The sequence below is a fragment of the Cavia porcellus genome, unplaced genomic scaffold (assembly GCF_034190915.1).
Source record: "Cavia porcellus strain 051 isolate PalLab524CR breed Dunkin Hartley unplaced genomic scaffold, mCavPor4.1 scaffold_1, whole genome shotgun sequence".
Taxonomy (NCBI): domain Eukaryota; kingdom Metazoa; phylum Chordata; class Mammalia; order Rodentia; family Caviidae; genus Cavia; species Cavia porcellus.
The window spans coordinates 94,738,143-94,758,569 of record NW_026947484.1 but is presented as its reverse complement, the minus strand read 5'-3'; the positions used below and the strand labels follow the sequence as shown (position 1 = coordinate 94,758,569).

Sequence of the window (20,427 nt, the reverse complement as noted above, 5' to 3'; positions counted from 1 at the left end):
AAAATTTTTCTGATTACAAGGCCTACAGCTGTTTTTATACCACATCTCTCCATATGTTGATTTCATCCAGGGAATGACTAAAATCTTCATTATTTTATTTTAATTGGCATATTATTATATGTACGTATTGTACATATTTCTGGTGACATTTTACTAAATGTATACAAAGTGCAGTATCAGATCAGGATAATTGATAATTAAATATTCATCACCAAATGAGTCATTTCTTTGTATTGGTTTGTTGTGTGCTGGCTGTTTTTTTTTTTTTAAATTTAAGAGGAAAAAGAGAAAAACACAAAACAAACCAAAGCGGCGTAAGGGTACACACAATACAGAACTACAAACAAAACAAAACAAAACAAAACAAAACAAAAAAACATAACAGTAAGAAATCACCTGCTAGTAGATTACACACTATCTTCTTGAAAATAGTTCCTCAAATCACAGTATCAAAGAACACAAGGTGGACATTCAAACAGGGAGACTGCAAACAGCTGTGTTCAATGTTCCAAAAACATTGATAAAGTCAGCTATTTAACACCCCCAAACACACTTGCTGTTATATCCGTTAGAGCTCTTTTTCTTTTTTTTTTTTTCCCCTCTCTTTTTTACAACAAAATTTACACATCTTGGATTTTATTACTCCTTAGTGCTTATTACTTTCTTTGGGGGGATGTGCTGGCTGTTTTTAAATATTCAGTAAATTGCTAATAATAGCTATCTTATTGTGTAATAAACATTATAAATTATTCCTTTATTTAACTTGTACCCATTAGCCATCCGGTCTCCATTTCTCCCTCTTCAGCACCTTTCCCAAGCTCTGGCAACCACTGTTCTACTGAGCTTTGAGCTTCATATGTAAGTGAAACATGTGTTGTTGATCTTTCTGTTTCAGATTTATTTTACCTAACATAATGTCCTCCAGTTCTATCCATGATGTTACCAATGACAGGATTTCATTCCTTTTTATGACTTGATATGACCTAAGTCTCTACTGATAGCCTCATGGTGAGTATGAACACCATCTTGTCTATCTAATTTCACGATCTGATTTTTTCTAGTGAATTTAAATATTCTCTGTCTCTGTCTCTGTTATTCTCTTCTTCTCTTTTCACTTTCAAGATCTCTTCCTCTTTTTTCTTTTCCTTTGTTTTCTACAGGACATCCATGCACAGAGAAAAGCTTCAGAAAAACATCATGACCTCAGGAGTAGGGCTCTGCAGATTCCTTTGGTGACAAAATAGAATCATCTGGCTGCTGATCTTGGACCAGCACGTGCTGAGGTTTGAAAATCCTACCAGTCTTCTGTTGGGATGACCTCCTGTTCTGGGCATTCTGGTGTGTATACAAATCCACTTCATTTTCTTTTCCCTGCTATGAGGGCATGTGGGGACTTCTTGGTATCTGGTATAGTCTGATCAGGTTGTAGGAAATGGGTTACATTAATCCCAATAATTGTCCCAAAGCCATTTGAACTGCACTGTATCACAGGCCAATCACTGAATGATTGATCACTTTCCAGGCAAGCAAGACACAAATGTCCTAGGATTCCTACTCAGGATTTCAGCTATCTCCTCTTTGAGCTGTCCCTCAAACTTGAGCCTCTAAATTGAGATGTTAGAAAACTTGGTGAGATATAGACGAGTCGGGAGTAGTCACAAACCGTTCTCTTTGCCCAGCGAAGGCTTGCTGTGTGAAAGGGAAGTTCTGCAACTCTTTGAAGGAAACTTCTTAAGTGATAGAAATGTTCCTTTGGAACCGATCTGTCTAACCTCAAAGCTTCAGGGATGTGGTGCTCAGTAAGTGGTATTATACTGAGTGTCCACCTGGATATTTGGTTTGAGAATTTATCAGCTGACTTGCCTGAGCTTCCTTTAGGAACCCGGAGTATATCCTCTTGCTGGAGAACTCATCTGTGCCTGACCTTTCTCGTGGTGCTCACATAACATAAAAGGTCTTGGAACTGTCGCCTGTCTGTCTCTTGTGAATGATTTGATGTCCATGTCCCCATATATCAAGAGCGAGCCTTGTTACCCATCCTGAAAAAGGATAGGCGGAGTCAATGTGACATAGGCTGGGAAAGCTCTGCTAATCTGGGTATCCTCTATTCCTCATCAGCAGTTTTTAACATGGAGTTTGCCATTTTGCAAAGGACCGCAGCAGAAAGTGAGTGAGCTCTTGGAAGATGAGGTAGGGAAAAATGGAAAAAGCAACCCACAGTTACTGTTTGTCTCATTAAAATATGTCAAAGTCAGAGGAACAGAAGGCAGCAAAAGCAAAAATCAGATGTCACTAGCTTTCAGAACATGTTGACATGTAGAGCGAGCAAACTGTAGTGACAATGTGCTTTTCAGCAGCCTTAGCTCTCAGCTGGGAATAATAAAGTACTTTGCAGGCTTTACTAGGGAAGCAGACAGCAGTCTAGCACCCGAGAACAGGTGGTGCAAAGGACAGTTACAGTTGATAGGCAAAAGGACCTTGTGATGACTTACTATCTTTGGATAGTAATGTACATTATCTTTACCCAAACCAACATTCTAATTGGAATCATTGGAAAGCATTTTTTTCTTGTCAAAGTCATATTAGGAAAACCAGTGTGATTTTGTTTGTTAGTACTGTGGAATGGGTTTCCCCATGAGCAGTTCAATTCCTTTCACCTATACTTGAAATATTTGCACATATATTAAAGGGATAAACACAGCTTATCCATTTGGGCTAATAGAGTAATTTACTTAGAGTGGACAAAGTTGAATTGTTGGCTTAGAGCAGATGAATCAGAATGTTGGTTTGGGTAAAAATAATGTACATTATGCAGAGGCTGAAAGCACATAGACAGGGGTTCAGATCCTGGCCCTCATTACTGAGTGCATCTCCTTTTGCAATTTAGGTAACTTCTCAGTGACTCAGTTTCCTTAGTCTTCAATAGAGATGTTTATTTCTCACTTTCAGGATTATTTTGAATGTTTATACAACAGTGTAAATGAGTATACTGGTAAATGAGTAAATGGTAGTTACTCAATAATTACTAGGGTTTTGTCTTGAATAGTTTAAGTTTGAGAATTTATTTGATGTGATTATTAGTATTTTAGAATCTAACTTATTACTCACCTGTAGCTTAAAAGACAACTTAGAACTTGAAGCTACCACAGAATAGAATTTGGTTCCCCAGTTTACATCTTAGTTTTTAGGTTCCAAACATACCCACCCACTTCCTCTTAAGACTTGGCCAGATCATATAACCTGTGCATACCTCTATTCGATCTCTTACTCCTTTGAAAAAGTGGCATTGTATCTCTTTGATTATTCTGACCTTAGTCTTTAGGGTAGGGATGTTCCATTTTTACAGAGAAAACAAAGTGGCTCCCAGGAGAGAAATATTTTACAGAAAGGAAATGGATATTTCCTTGTAGGGATGGCAAGCAGGTAAAAAGACAAAGTAAATATGGTAGTAAGATAGCTTTGGAAACCATCTAAAATTTGAAGACATAAATTCTGCTCTGATAAAGTCTGTTTATTTTTAAAAGTTTAAAGAAAACTTATGAAAATATAAAGTTTAAATTCACATGTATACATTTAACCAATATCCTATATTATGAATAATAATAGTAAAAGCAAAATAGTTCACAGAAATGAGTAAAAATAAATATAAATTAATTTAATACTTGCTGTGAAGGTATGTTCAAACTAACCATATTAATGGTTCGTAAGAGATGTTTCTGCAAATCAATGATTCTTTTAAAATATATTAATTTCTTTAAAGTAAAAAAATACTTTTCTTTGTGCCTGAGCATACTACAGGAAATCTATTTAGCATCAAAAGTTGAAATTCTGGGCCCTTAAACAGAAATATCAGCTTGGGTCCCTTTTCCCTTGGTTAACATTAATGCATTGCTGTTGTTGCCTGCAATAACCCAATCAAACTGGTGAGGTTAGAGAACTTGTTAAAACTCAGGTCAAAAAACACAAGTAATGGCACAGCTGAGCTGGAGTTCAGAAGGCTCACAACCCAGCCTTGGGATCAGGGTGGCCAGAGACTGTCAACCCTGGGTAGACAACATCACTGCACTTCCTCAATTCACAATCCAGGCTTGCACCACCCAGCAGGGTGTGTTCTCCTCTCTGGGTCTAGCGGAAAATATCAGGAAGAGCAATTCTGGTTGGACCAGCTTGGGTTAGATTTGAAGCTCCCCAAACCCTCCCAGCCCCCTCCACCCTGACCTAGACTCACGTGGGTCGCTGCTAGATGGAAGGAAGGAGTATTAAAATATATACAGTCCAGACAGTAATAGTTCTTTAAACAGAGTGCCATCTTTTATGAGTTTTAATTTTATCTCCTTTCTGAGGATCAGAAAAGGCATTCTACCTGGGTTTTAATCCTGGCTTGTTAAGCACCAATGTTTCATCTTAGGCAAGTAGTGTAGCTTCTTTTAGCCTTGGTTTCTCACTTTTAGAGCAGAGGAAACGATATGTACCTCATAAAGTACATGTGAAGATGACATAAATTACTTCATCTAAAGTATACTGCAAAGAGGGTATAGTACACTGTGTTAATAAGTATTGGTATTATTAAGATGTAGGTAAAAAATTAGGTCTTAAGAAAATTCTCCCCAATGTCCTCTGTATCTCCGTTTTCCCCACTCACCTTCCACTTGAGCTAACCATTAAAAATCTGTTGTCTAGTTCTTCAGACTTTAAAAGCTTATACTACCAAGTATCTATTTAATAGGCTGATTTCTAGACTTTGCAACTTGCATGTTTTTGATTTTAACACATCCTTATTTCAACATCAACACATCATAGACCAATAATCATTATTTTTCTTAAACTAGTGGGGGAAAAATGAATGTGGAAGTGACTGTTTTATGCATAAGGCAGACTTAAGACACAGAGTCACCAGTGTCCTCATTTATATCCCTGACTAAATTCTGGGAAAGAAAATTTATGCGCGCTCATCAGTGTCTCTGGCTGGCACTTCACATCTGCAAGACAGTATATTGTGTCTTCAAGAAATCACATTTCTAGACCTTCCCAGGGTTTATTTCTAGTAAAGGAGATTATAGGAAGTTATTTTAATGACTACATTCCTGAAAGAGGTTTCTTATTGCTGTCTAAACCTTTACTGACCTCTCTTTTTATATTTGAAATTTCAGTTAGCATATTTTTTGATTGATCTATGGGCTGTTGATTGTTTCTCTGTGGTTATGATTTACCCCCTGATTCAGCCAACTAAAATCACAGTTGTAATTTTATAACTATAAATCATTTGACCTTTTCCAGTAAAATTAACTAAATCAGAAGGTGTAATTACAATCAGGAAAATGGCTCATGTGGAGCAGAATTAAAAGAAAAAATGGACTATTCCATTTTTAAATTCTTACCTGGTCACTAGATAAGTGTAAGGTTCACTGACATTCTATACTAGAAGCACAATCAGAAGTCTAAAGAACAATTTAACGTTGACTATAGAGCCTCTAAGGTAAGAAGGAACAACCCCTGTCCTGTGGACAGCTAACCCCCAGTGTCTTCTCTCTCACTACCACGAAGCATCTGTCCTTCTGCCAGGTTCCCCACACCCTGATAGCTTGGATCATCCCTTTTTGAGAACTCTTCTCTGATTCAGACTTTAGTTTCTCTAACTCATAAAAGTTTCTTAAATTCCTAGCTTGATTAATTCATCCTTCTGCCATTCAATTATTTATATAGTAATAAGTCTTGGATTATCAAGGTAGGCAAGTATTTTCAACCCAGGAAAGTAAGAGTTCAGTTAGATTACCATTAAAAATAATAATGTATAATGTGCTATAATTATTTTATAACTGAGAATCTAGTCTCTTTAAATAGTTTTAAATATTTGTTTGTTTGCTTGTTTCAAAGAAGTATATGCTAGACTCTTTGAATTCAAGCCACAGAAAGCATTTCCAGTGTATCTGGCATTGTATTTAAAATTATGTAAATATTTAGCAGTTTAGCCATTTTTAAAATATACAAGCCAGTAAAATTAAAGACATTTATAATATTATATAACTATTGCCACTATCTATGTCCAAAACCTTTTCATCATCCCAGCATAAACTGTGTAGCCATTAAATACTAACGCCCTCCACCCATGGTAATCTCTGCCTACTTTCTGTCTCTATGAATTTGCCCATTCTAGTGGTACGTCATATAAGTGAAGTCTTATGTTTGCCCTTCTGTATCTGGCTTATTTTACTTTGCATAATATTTTTAAGGTCCATTACAGCCCTTCACTCTTTTCTTTAGGCTAAGCAATATTCTATTGTATGTATATAACAAATTTTAATTATCTCTTCATCTGTTGATGGACATGGGTTATTCTATCTTTTGAGTAATGGTTGTAATGCTGCTAGGGACATTGTGCACTGATATTTGCTTAAGTCCCTCCATTCAATTTATTAATATTCAGTTGCATAGATGCATATAGATATATATATATATATATCAATGAAAATGTATATCTCTTCTAGATGCAAAACTGCATACTCTGGTTTCTCTTCAGATTGTATAAGTCTTTCCTAGACGCAAAACTGCTGGATCATGTGCTAGTTCTATAACTTTTTGAGGAACTGCCAAATAGTTTCCAACAGTGACTATAGCATTCTACATTCCCATCCACAATGCACAATTATTGTATTTTAATTATAATCAGGAATGTTATTTAAAATATTTGTACATGATGAAACATTGATATTTGTACATAAACTAATACATGATCAATTTCTATGAGTGTTGTGTATGTATTCAAGAGAAGAATATGTTTTCTATTATAGGGTTGTAATGTTATATATTCAGAATATCTACTGTTGGATCCTTGATGTGTTTGCTTTTTGTCTACATAGACTGTCTATAATATACCAGTGTGAAAATAGTGTATTAGAGTCTCAGCATTAATGTAATTATTGTGTAATAGGAATTCATGAACATTATATGCTAATTGACAATGGTAGCATTTAGCATCAAAAATGTCTTTTTCTTTTTTAAAAGTGCTTTTGGACTAAACTCTGTTATTTGAAATTAAGATTATAATTTTTGTATATAAAATTCTTGACTTTACCTACAGTGTTTGAAAATTCACTTTCACAGTGGCCATATTTTGTAAGTTGTTCTTTGGAACTCTGATGTAGCCTTCTTCCACCTCCTCCCTTATAGATAATTTGATATTTTTTCCCCTGAAGATCTCTGAGAATATATTTTTTTCTTGAACAGTTTTATTTGGATAGTCGACCAGCATAGTTTTAGTTCAGTTTCCCTAGGCCTTTCAATACATAAGTTTAAGTACACTTTTATCTCTGGAAGGTTTTATGTGGCTGTAGTTTGAGTCATGGCTGCTGCTCCCCAGCTTGTCTTTCCTTCCTTAGGGACTCCAATTATATGACTATTTGGTTTTTTTTTTTCCTTTTTAAACTTCCTTTCTTTTATCATTTATATTTTCTGAGTTGTTTTCCTGCCTTTCAGAAATGCCTTTGTGTTGACCTGTTCAGGTTTCCTGTAACAAGATGATAATTTAAAACCAATAACATGTATTTCTCATGGTTCTGAAGGCTGAGCAGACCAAGGTCAGCTGCTGGCAAGTTTGGTGTCTCAGGAAGGGTTCATTTTTCACACATAACATTTTCTATTTGTCATGGCACATGGCAGAGGGGAAGAATGAGCAAAAAGCCTCCCTCAATCCTTTTTATGAAGACATTAATTCTGGTGATGAAGGTGGAGCCATTATGACTTGTCTCCTCACAGAGGCCACACCTCTTAATGCCATCATCTTGAGGATTTAAGTTGCAACAGGTGAATTTTGGAAATACATTCAGAACACCGCAGACGAACTAAATTTGTAATTTTGTCTCTTCACTGTTGTACAGCCTATAATTTATTCTTCATTTCTAAGATGACTGCATCTTTTTCTTTAAAAATTCTTGTGATTTCAGCATTATTTATTGCATTTCTTTCTATTTTTTTCTCTGTCCATTTTTAATTCTCAAATTTCTGATTCTGGGCTGGGGCTGTAGCTCAGTGATAGAGCAATTGTCTAATATGTTTCAGCGCCTGCCTTTAAGTTTTGCACTTGAGACTGGCCTTGAACTCACTTTGTAGTCCAGGCTGGCCTTGAAAATGCTTCCTATTTTTGGCGGTACCAAGGATTGAACCCAGGGCCTGTGAGTGCAAGGCAAGAGCTCTGCAACTGAGCCACATCCCCAGCCCTCCTTTTGGCTTATTAAGGGGAGAATTTTCAAGTAAGATTTATTTTTGTTTGCTTATTTTCATCTTATAGGATCTTTGCATAGAGCTATCTTCTTGTTTTAGATTTTACTCCTAGGCATTTTGTGGACAAGTTGACCAGTTTTAAGAGTCCTCTTTCTTAGTATCAGGGTCTGCATGTTCTCTACTGGATGATGCTGATGGTGATGGGGAGGGGAACAGAGCGATGTGTCTTAGTTCTCTGATTTTGAAGTAGGGTGAAAAGTTTTGTTTCTCTTGTTTCTATTTCTCTTTCTTTTGTTATATTGCCTAAGGTTACTACATTTTCTGTATTTATCTGATTCTCCACCACATAGCTCTCATTTTGAAGCCTTTCTTCATTGTTATAGCTATAAAATATTAAGTCCCAGTTCTGCATTCAGTATTTTAGCAATTAATGTTGGATTTTCTCTTTTTAGGAGTGACTTTTTTCTGCATTTTATCTATGTGCTTTCCCCTTGCTGTCATTTATCTATATGCTCTCCATCTTTCCGGGAAACTCTATAGCCACGTGATTTTATTCTCTGAATTCTTAGACATGTATGACAATGAATTTCTATAGAAATTTGAAAATTAATGAAATTTCTTGTGGAGTTTGAAGTGTGTGATAGTTTCAGGTGAGGTTAAATGTGTGATACATTATACCCTCCTTCTTGTTGAGCATGTGGTTTATATGAATATGTGATTCAGATGACTGTAATTATGCTTAATAGAAAATACCTAGTTTAACAAACTTGTATTTTTGTGTTTCTTCTGTGTCTTTCTCAGATATTTATCAAAAATATGAGTGCTTACTAGATGTGTAATAAGTTAATCTTAGAAAACTAAAGTGTCTATTCAGTTTTTTTCTTGATTTACTGCTTTGGATAGGGTGATAATGGTTTTAGTTAAACATCCCACTCATAGAACCAGTTATTTCTCATGATGGTTACTCTTCATTGGAAAAACAATTACAATTTGGAGTCTGGTAAATGGAAACATTTCTTTTTTTAAACCTTAGTCTTACATGGTTAAGTTATATAATTGTCAAACTGTTATTTGATGTGTAACAATCCTGGAGTAATAGTTATTTTTAAATAGAAATAATCTTTTTATACTTAATATTAAGAGAACTTAGTAGATGCATATAAGATTACACCGCCCTTAATTTTTGCAGTATTGGAGATTGAAGCCAGAGACTGGTACTGAGCTGCATTCCCAGCCCTCTAAGCCTTCTTTTTTTTGTTTTGTTTTGTTTGTTTGAGACAGAATCTCACTAAATGTTCTAGGTGGGATTCAAACTTGTGATATTTCTGCTTTAGCTTCCCCAAATAACTAATATTATAGTGTGCCACCTTGCCTGGAAAGTATAAGATTATAATTATAATACACAGATGAATTCCAGATATAGAAGGGGCATTTGATAGACAAAAAAAAGCAAAAGAAAGAAGAAAGAAAGAAAAGAAAGGACCAAACAAATCACAAAACGAAACAACAAAGCAAAACAAAACCATAATATAGGTTTCAGAATGAACAGGAAAGAAAAAAATTAGTGACAGTAACAAAAGAAATTGCATTTTTCTTCTTAATTATAGAAAGTTCAGCAAAGATGTAATGGGGATAATGTGATAAAAAAAAGTATACGGGATAGTCTCGTGGTTCCAAGAAGTTCATAATAAAGATATTACACACAGGGGCCAGCAGGGAGGTGAGGCTGGAGGGATAAGGACTTCAGTGAAGGCACTAAGAGAAATATCCTGTGCTCTCTGTTAGGCAGGAAGCTGTGATGTGAAACACAGAATGGAATGCTTCCAGCCTTGAATGTTTGCTCTTGAAAAGAACATGGTGTGAAGACTTACGAGATAAATTTGCTTTACCTAATTAGGTTACCCAGGGTCTAGATGCTCTTTGCTCAAGTAAAGTTTGACATAAATATCATATAATATTTTCTGTTAATTACATTTCTCAACATAATACTGTGGAAAGAGTGCTTGTATTTTATAAAATCTCAGGACTAAAAGAAGAAGGAGATTATGTCATCCAGGAATATTTCACCAACTGTCAGAGGAAAAGCAAGAAAATTTGTGCAGATGGATGTACTGCACAGGTAATAAACTCTTATAAAGGTGAAGTGTTCTAATTACAAAATAATTATAATTCATGACAATTTTTAATTCCTGTCCATATTTTGTGTGGCCTTTAGTATTTATTGAAAAGCAAACCAAACAGATATGCATCTGTTATCTATTTTTAGTTTCACTTTTTAATTATTCTTATGTCACCATGAATGGCTAGCTTTTTATTCCAAATACTACTCAGAAATGGCATGTATTAGTTTAAAATTTAAACTGTGATGAATGTACATGTATCTTGGGGTTTTTAAAACCAAAACTGATGGCATCTGAATGAATTAGTAGAAACTACTTCAATTATGACTTGTGTGTTTATATAATTTCTGTTTTGTCCAATTTTTCCATACATAACAACACACAGAGTTTAATTTTAAATGTGTTTATTAAATATTTCTTTGAAACTTTGCAGAAAAAATGTAAGCATTCACAGAAGTTACACATTCTTGGCTTCTGTTCTGTTTTTGCTGTTGCATTTGAAACAAAAAGAGAAAACCCACAAGAATCTAAAATGCCAAAGTACATTCTATCTTCTGTATTGTAAGATGATCCTATTCTGAAAATTTGGCCAGGGAACAAATACTGTGGGAAGAATAAAAAGAGGAAATGAAATTGTAGGCTTCTCTCAGGAGCACTTGCTCAGTGAGTTTGGAGGGCTGTTAAAGGGGTGATATGTTCAGTACAGGTACTTTCATTTTAAGCAATATCTGCTAAAATAACCCATCTGAGTTCTACTTGGTGAAATAGCAAATTTTCTGTAGGAATAAAGAATTTAGAAGTAAATTAACAGGAGGGTATTTTAATATATTTTTGAAAATATCAGATGTAATTTCCACTGCTGATTTTTTATGCAACTATTACATCACTTTTTTAAAAATTTCTTTTCAAAGTGGGCATAGACCATGGTCTATGCTGGAAACTAAAAGTGCAGATGTTTGCTTTTCCGCTGACTTTTGATGGGGGTGACTATTTGACCCAATTGTGGCTATTGATATGTGAGGAGGAGATTTTTGGGAGAGTCTCTAGAAAATATCTCCCTGATAAAGACAGAGCCCTGGGAAGAATTTCCACACTATCCTGGCCTACTTCGCCCACCTCTCATCACCACTCTTCCCTACCATTTGGAATGTGGTATCTGGAATACTCATCACCATCTATCTGCCGCACAGGAAGCCATGGCATGCAGAGAATGGTGGCTCAGAAAGAGACGGCAGAAAAGTCTAGATTCTTGGTGATGCTGAGTCAATTTTTTTGCTTCTCTCTAGTCACTTTTAGACATTCTATTTCATGTGGCACCTAATCAAACAGGTTATCAAACCTTTTATGTTAAAAACACTGAATTGGCCAAAAAACTAACAGTTGCATAGTCACAATATAGGTAATTCTGTCACCTAATGATACCTGTAGAATCATAATGCTCCTTTTTGTAATTCTAAAATCTACAAAGTTCTCTGTAATTATTGTAATCTAGAATCCTGTTTTTAATCTACTTTCACCACTGCATTTTATCCATAATGAAAAACATTTAATCATTTCTATTTTGCATTTCAACCTTCCCCCAGATTCTCTCCTTAGTCATTTCTCCCACCAATGAAAATTAAATCCTCCACTGGATCTAGAGGAGGTCTCTGTCTCAGCACGGAATCCTGCCAGTACAGTGACTTTCCCATTATCCCTTACAATATGTGCTTTGTCCTCTGCACAGGCACCATAAAGCTTGATTTTGTTATTATCCTAATGACACAACACCTCCAAATGATATAAGGGAAATATTATAACTCTCAACCTGTTAGATGTCAGATATGCCAAGTTCATGTCCCCCAAGATCGAAGAATGGATTTTAAGCAACAGCAGAAGTTAAGAGTAGGAAATGTTTATAGAGAGAAATAGTTCCTCAGAGGCAGGAAGACCCCAAAATGGGTTGTCAGTGAGCCCACTTCTCAAAGGAAATTTTATAGAGCAAAAACACAGGGTGGGTAAAACGTGGGACAAAACTATGATCAACCAACAAGATTACAAGTATAGCTGCTTAGCTAATGTTGATCTAAAGGGAATGCAAGTCACATAGCAGGTGTGCATGGACATAACAAGGACCTTTTTGGTGAGTAATATCTAGCTAGACTTTATTAGACCAGGTGATACCAACTGTAGTATGTTGCTTATCCCTTGGGGAGGCATGTAGGCCTGATCCTTCCATGTCTATGGCCTGACCTTCAACAGATGCACCTCCAAGCACAATTATAATATTCTCTTCCTCTGAACTGACTCCCTTGAGGGATCCTATAATATTTCTTCTTAACTTAGCTGCCTATTATATTTATATAATATACAACAATTTTGATATCAGCTACCAGATAGGTGGGATCATGTGAGTTTTTAGTAATTTGTTGTTGTATCTCCTTATAAAGTATCCAAATATACCACTCAAAATCAAATAACTGATAAAATAGTATAGAGTGACCATATGCACCAAACTAAATTAAAAGAATGGAATACAATATTCATATTTAGAACTGTTCCATGAAATCTGGGGTTGATGGATGTATGATTTATGTATAGCAACTTGCAAAGAGGTGCTCAGTAACACACCCTCAGATTATGTAGTATTTGTTGAGTATTTGCCCTTTTTCAGTAAAAAATATTTATCAAAATATTTAGCAGTAATATATGCCTGTGTGAAAAATTTAGAAATTACAACAAAAAGAAACAAATAAAAATTACCCAAGTCCCCACGCTCCAAAACAATGATGCTAATATTTTAGTGTTTTACTGCTCAATATTTTTTCTCTGGATTTTTGGTGGGAATTTTTGTTTATTTCTTGGGTTACAGCAATTAGCCAAAGAGAGCTGAGATGTGGGAGAAATGGAAAGCGAATCAGGTGGAGGAAGGTCCTCTGAAACTGCTCCCAAGCTCCTCCTAATCATGAAATAATAATTACTATTTTGACTGCTTAGTATACTGATAAAGATGTTCTTTGGCTCACAAAGCAGTATAATTATGAGACAATAGTGTTATTTATATTTTAAGAGGAATTTGAGAATTTGTCGTAGGCAGAACAGGTGGTAAGACGCTAGACCTGAAAGCAGAGTCCATCTCTTACAGGACTTCACAGCATGTCCTTTCTTCTCTTGAACTTTCACACAATTGCCAGGCAATGGAATCAGCAGGGACTTGGTGTTCGTTTCCAATCTTTATATTTTTAAAATGAGACTATAAAGAACAATGCATTGGAATTAGTCCTAGGATTTGTATTTTTTGGGTCAGTGTGGGGGGCGTTGTAGTTCTTGTTAAGCTCTGTGGCTCTCTGCCTCTTTCCTCCATATGCTCCTCAGCATAAGCATCAGATAGATCATTCCAAGCGGTAAAAACCAAGTCACTAAGACTTGAAGAGATTTGAGGCATGTTGACCAAAAAAAGTCTTTGGTGTACTGGACCTTGCTTTAGGCATCATTCCTAAAAAGACCACATTCCACACCCATCCAGCTATAAATAGGGTGATACATGCCAGGCAGAGGAAAGGGGGCAGATGCTAGAACTTAAAACTGACAGAGGACAGCCCAAATCAGCTCAGTGGGTTTGTTTGCTTTCTTAAGCCTGAATCATGATCAAAACTGGCCACAGCTGTCCTTTCTCAAGGAGATTTCACTACCAGACTGAGTGTTTGGATTTCAGCTCATTGTTTAATAGTTCTAGAATTCAAAGGGTCACCTGGAGGCAGGAAGGTTAGCACTCCATTAAGATGGATGGGGAAAGTTCGCACCTCTCACTTGTACTTTATTTCTTTACTTTTCTTTCCATTTGCCTGCAAACTCAGTAAAGCTAAAGCACATTCTGTTTTTATACCCAGTGGGCTGAAAAGTTGATTTACTGAAGAATATGGGTTTTCCAGGAAAAGGAAAACTCCACAGAGAGTTTTAAAATCTGCAAAATACGACAGGATTATCAGAGGAATAAGAAATCTTATGCTAGAGCCTTTGGTTCTTTAAATCAGTCCCCAAAGAGGTTTTAAAGCTCGTGTGCTTTTTGGATGGTTCTTCTGAACTTTCTTATAAATGTTCTTCAGATAATATCTGTTAAAAGATTGAGCTAAAAATCAGCACCATTTATGTGAAACATGAGTCTGATGTATTTTTGTTCCACTGGACTCTGCAAATTTGAGTCAAAGCACTGGAAGGGAGTTCACATTTTCTGAGGGCTGTCCAGGAAGGCACCATGCTGTACACAACGGGAGAACGTGGTTTATCCTTTTTCTCTGATGAAGGAAGAACATGCAGGATTTCCTCGGATGTAAGTCAGACTGAGAAGGATCACGGAGGAAGAAACAAGTTTATTTTGACTGAAGCATTTAGAAAAGCTTCTTAGCAATGAGATTCAAAACCGGTTTTGGCCATCTGACAGAATGAGTGGGGAAATTCTTTTAATAAAGGGGTAAGATAAATTAGAATATGTAGGATTGAGCTCAGAGCTACTTTTGGCTACCTGTAGTGGGTATGTTGTGGATGTTCCCTAACCCCTCTTCCCCTTTCTGAGGATACAGAAAGACTATATTTCCTTAAGGCCTGGGGGTTAAAATGACTGTGGCAGATAGAGGGAGGGTAGAGTGATATCTGACTTTTTTCTCTCCTGTTTTGTCTGGCTAGAAAGGTGCAGAGGATCCAGCAAGTACCCCTGAGGAAGCCCTCACAGAGAGTGCTCCATAAAGGGAAGAGTCAGGATGCTGGAATAAAACGGACAGCTGCTGGTGAAATCAGCGATCAGACTGAGGGAATATGAATCTTCTTGTTTCGCCACTAGTATGTGTTGTGATGGGTTGGGGGGGGATGTTAAGATTGCACAGGTAGGACTGAAAGTCCCCTGAAGCAAGTCAGTCACTAGAATTCAGGTCATAAATCAATGTAAATAGTAATAAGTTTTGAATTAATAGATTGCAGCCCTGGGAAGAAAGCGAAACCCATTCTTTCCCATGTATGCAGACCTCCAGAGCCATTAGGGGGAGAGGTAGGAATTGAAGGCTGGGGTAAATCAAACAAGGAACTAGGTGGAATGTGTCAAAGCTCATAAAAATCCAGAGAACATGAATAGAACACAGGACCCCAAATCACTCCAGGCCTCCTGAACGCTGTACAAGTAACAAATCAGAAAGTGCTATTTTCAATACTTCATTTGAATCTGATGCTGTTTGCAGGGACAATCAGAAATTGCTATTTTTAATCCATGTATATCTGGCAGGAAGCCATGCCAGTCTTTCAACAGAACACTAAAAATCTGGCAGGATGGCAAGCGAGTTCTTGATAGGGCAAGTGTTCCAATGCCTCCTTTACGTGAACGGGAAACCAAACCAGGAATGCTAGATTTTAAAAAGCCTCCTTTTCTTTATTCTCAGGGCCACTGTAAGTCTGCTCACTGGCCCACTCTCAGCCCGTAAACTCTACCTCTTTTTCATCATCAGTATGTTTATGCCTTCATGGCCTTTTCTGTGTTGCATTGCCCGTTTTTTCTTTCTTTTTTTTTCTGTTGTTGTTGTTCAGAACACTAAGAACCTGGAAAGAAGCCCCAAAAGACCTTCCATTCAGTAAGAACTTTATGCTGACAACCTAACATGGGGTCTAAGTAAAATGTTAGAAAGTGGTGCTAGAGGTTACTTCAATAAAGAGGATTCTTGGAGATTTTACAGCTTGTGGAAAGAGTAAATAAACTAGAATAGGAGAATCTAGAGCAGGCTTGTTGAGGACTACTTAAGAACATCTTTTGTAGCTTTTTTGATTATAAGAGTTCCTGGTAGAAAATTTGAAAAACATAAAATTTCGATAAACAAAATTATAATCACTTATAATCTTGTGATGTTTTGGCATACTTCAATTCAGTCCGCTTTGTCTTTCTATATGTATTATATATACAGCATGTGTACATCATGAAATTACACTGTTTAGACTACATAATCTTGTTTTCCGCCATTACATTTCTTTGTAAAGTTTGATTTTAAATACTTGTATAATTTTTATTATATGAAAATATTATATGAAAATATATTTTAGTGTTTCTTATAAAGTTACATAGATTTCCAGTTTTTTGTTACTATTTTAACAAGAATAAGTATCATTTTTAAAAAATATTTGCCTGAGTTCTTTATTATTTTTTCAAGTTAGATTCCTAGACATAGTTTGTAGTCAAAGAGCTTAAAAAATTGTGAAAATTATTGACAAGAAAGACTGTAGCAGTTTAATTTCCCACCAGCTCAATATGAGGTTATCTGTCTTAAAATACTTTCATCTGCATTAAATGGTAGTATTAAAAATTTCTATTTTAAAAACTTTTCTTTACAGATCACAGACTTAAAGACAGCAGATTCATGATGTATTGTTTACCTATTTCCAGTTGACAAAGTGTCTATCTTCTGTTGAAGTGTGAATGGAATATTTCATTTTAAGGAACCGCAGTTCTCTCTGATCGTAGAATGGAATACGCCAATTGAATTTAGTACAGACTAATTGCATTTTGTCCATCTTGAGCTGAACTGTAAATAAAACATCACTAAATCTTACTGGATGGATGCAACAGGATTTTGTTTTTCACTCAAGACAACATGTATCCAGGGTTAGTGTGGGTACTATGCCCATTCATAATTTCTCTGCCCTTCATAAATCATGTGGTTTACTCTGTTATTTTTCCCTTGGAAGGGACACATGCTGCTTTTCACATCTCATTGGAAAGCAAGTCACATAGTCACGCTGACAAAAAGAATGTAAGAAACAATAGTACTATGAATTGGGCAGAAAGAAAATATTCAGTGGGCAGGCCTAATCATTATTTTGGTTGTATTTTTCTGTACTCCTAGTTAATGTCCTCTGTGTGACTCATGAAGTATCACCAGTGCTGTCTTCTCTTCTGAGATTCTAAGTTAGAGGTCCACAAACTTTGACCTCTGGGTCAAATGAGCCTTGCTGTCTGTTTTCACATGGTCTTTGGTTAAGAACAGTTTTTATATTTTTTTAAATGGCTGGCAAAAAAGAAAAAAAATACTGTATAATATATGAAAATTATGTGAAATTCAAATGTGTGCCCATAAAAAAAGTTTTGTTGAAACACAGTCACACTTAATTGTTTCTGTATTGTCTATAACTAATTTCATGACATAATGCTAAAGTAGAGAATTTGTGATAGACTTAATGACCTGCAGAACCTAAATATTTACTATCTGGAGCTTTATGGAAAAATATGGTCAATCCCTAATCTTACACATGGTCCTAAAGAATGTAGTCATTCCAACATGGCTGGTCCTCCCTCTCCTCATCAACCCTTGGGAAGCGATTATTTGCTAGGTGTTTCAAACTCAGCTCATTAGATTCAAACAAAAAGTACAAAGAATCTCCTCATGATTGGTGCGCCTAGTTACAGTAGTGGCAGCAGACCTATGGATACAGAGGAGGAACATGAATTGAGATCCAGCAGTTTAATTGGACTGAAATTAGCAAGAAAAATCACTGGAATTCCCAGGAGGTTGCTTGAATTAGATATTACAGTTGTGAGCTGGGCCATCGCATTTTTCACCAGAACTTTTCATCTCTTTGAGGATGTCACAGAAACCTGCTCAATGAATTAGAATTAACCTGGAATCAACATACAACCTCTGACTTCAGTTAAAATACAAACAAGGTGGGCTCCTTAAGCAGAGGAAAATACTCCCAAGTTTTACCTTTATTTTTCCAACTCGCTACTGCTGAAAGTATTTCACTTTCAATGGTGAGTTTTAATAAGTGTTTTGCATTTCTCCTGAGATGTTTCATAAACATTTAAACTGAGTCGACTTTCTGGGTGACTTACCAGCTTAACTGTGTGAGGTTTTCAAAAAGTACGTATCCCGTCCATTGTCAACACATTCTTTGTGTTAAAATGGGACTTCTAAAGTAACATGTTGATCCAGTGATGGAATGCTATTTCTCTTCTTTTAGCATTGAAACAATAATGTGCTGGTAATACTATGGGTGGAATAGGAGACAGATCACACGCATATTCCAAGTGAGGTCAAAGTCTATTCTTTTTAAATGTCAAAAAATAACATCCCTAATACCCATGTATATAGATTTCATTTATTTGTGTACTTAAAATTAACTCCTTTCTAATCCCGCTTTTACAACTGCCAGTGACCTTCTGTGAAAGGCATTTTCTTCATAGTAGTCGTAATTCATATCCAACTCTCGTAAGAGGAATGTCTTTTGTGCACTGAGCCATAATCAAAAGTATAGAGGCAGAGTTGTACTTGATTTTGAAGGATAAGTTTTACCTGATTTGGAAACAGACAAATCTGATAGCTCTTTGTACTTTCCCTTTCCTGAGATATATCCAGTTTTTCTTCTTTTTTTTTTTGTACTTGTTCAGTTTTTTTTTAAATAAAATATTTTTTCATTCTTGAGCAATTCCCTATCATTCAGAAGAAAAGGATTATTATACAATATTATTTACATGCATACTTATAATTATGTTCATTTACACATCTCATTACAAACTAAGTGACTTTGTTCTCCAATCTAAGTAAGAACACTATTTGAGGCAGATCTTTATGTAGCCAATGGGATAAAAATGCTGAAATCTAGGTTATCCAGAAAAATCTATAACATAAAGTTGCCTTACCTGTATCATGTCTGGCTGAGCCTAGACTATGGGAGATATTTTTAGGCTGAAAATAGAAGTGATGTCATGTTAATGACAATAATGTGTTACAGTAATAGAAGGTTTTCATATACATTACCTTATTTAATCTACTCAACCCTTTGTTGAGACAGGGAGGCAAGTGTTGTTAACCACAATGAGTAAGAACATCAGAACCCTTAAAAGACTAAGTAAGTAACTTGCCGTGGGAGTTCTCATTGGACAGAGACCAGTCTAGTGTTTTTGGACTTGATTAAATGTGCTCCTGTGATGAAAGTCGTTATTTTCACCATTAAATGTAATGCTGGCTCCCTAAGACTAAGTAGTGACCGCAGGCAGTGGGATTTTCTTTTAAAAAAGAAATTCTCTACGTGATCTTTTCTGTGATAAAAATCTCTTCTGAAACATCTTCAGATTAGGGATTGAATCTTAGGAGTTAGACTCTTTTAGACTAAAAAATTACTGCAAATATGTATTGGACCTTTGGAAAACTGAGAAATAACACTTTCCTTTAGACTTGGCTCAATTTTTATTTCATCAAAAATAAAATACAAAGCTAAAATTTCTAGATATGAAAACTTAAAATGAGTCAAGTTGCTATTATGTTGCCTATTAATTTTTGTCTCAAATATTATTACATAATACTTATTATGTAATATTTACACTTGGTTTCCATTCCTCCATGAATTTTTTTTTACCATTTTGGTTTGTATAGTAAATTTAAGGGTCCCAACTTTAGGGACAGGGCAATAGCAAAGCATAGAGCATCTTTCTGTAATCATTCTTGGGAGAAGAGTGATTAATAGACAGGTATCCAAGAATAACTATGTATGCATCATTTAAGGTGAGCTCATGATTAATTGTTTCTTTGTTCTTTAGCAGTAAGGTAAATAGCAATACAAGATAACTTTTACACAAAGATTTATGTTTCAAATTTTTTAAAACATTGTGTGATCTGTGCATTAAAGTAAAATAAGAAACGTTTTGAAAAAAGTACCCAAATTTTCGATTGCCTTACACTAGAACAATATTTAACAACAAAAATTATTTTTATATTTTTCCCCAGAAAACAAGTTAATTTTATCTTGAATTGTAAATGGAATATGTACCAGATATTTTTCCAAAATAACTGTATACATTGTTGCTTGTAAGTAGCATCTTAGAAAATAGATGCCATGTTAGTCAACTTTTTGAAAGTTTTTTTCCTTCAACAGTCCTCTTTTGTTTAGTCCAAAAGACAGTTTTGGCTGGAGATACAGCTTAGTGGTTTAAATACCTGCCTGGCAAGTGCAAAGTCCTGAGTTTGATTCTCTGGGAGACACACACACACACACACACACACACACACACACACACACACAGAAAGAGAGAGAGAGAGCGAGAGAGAGAGAGAGAGACAGAGAGAGACAGAGAGAGACAGAG

At 35.7% G+C, this 20,427-nt stretch overlaps 1 long non-coding RNA gene across 1 annotated transcript in view; it reads left to right on the top strand.

The window, feature by feature from the left end:
* LOC106028152 (uncharacterized) overlaps positions 1 to 17,446 on the top strand; it is a 36,713-nt gene extending 19,267 nt beyond the window's left edge. Inside the window, exons 3-6 of the long non-coding RNA XR_001201760.3 lie at positions 896 to 1,008; positions 1,161 to 1,338; positions 15,000 to 15,152; positions 16,683 to 17,446. This is a non-coding gene — a long non-coding RNA (uncharacterized LOC106028152). The remainder of the gene's footprint in view (positions 1 to 895; positions 1,009 to 1,160; positions 1,339 to 14,999; positions 15,153 to 16,682) is intronic.
* Positions 17,447 to 20,427: the final 2,981 nt, after the last annotated feature.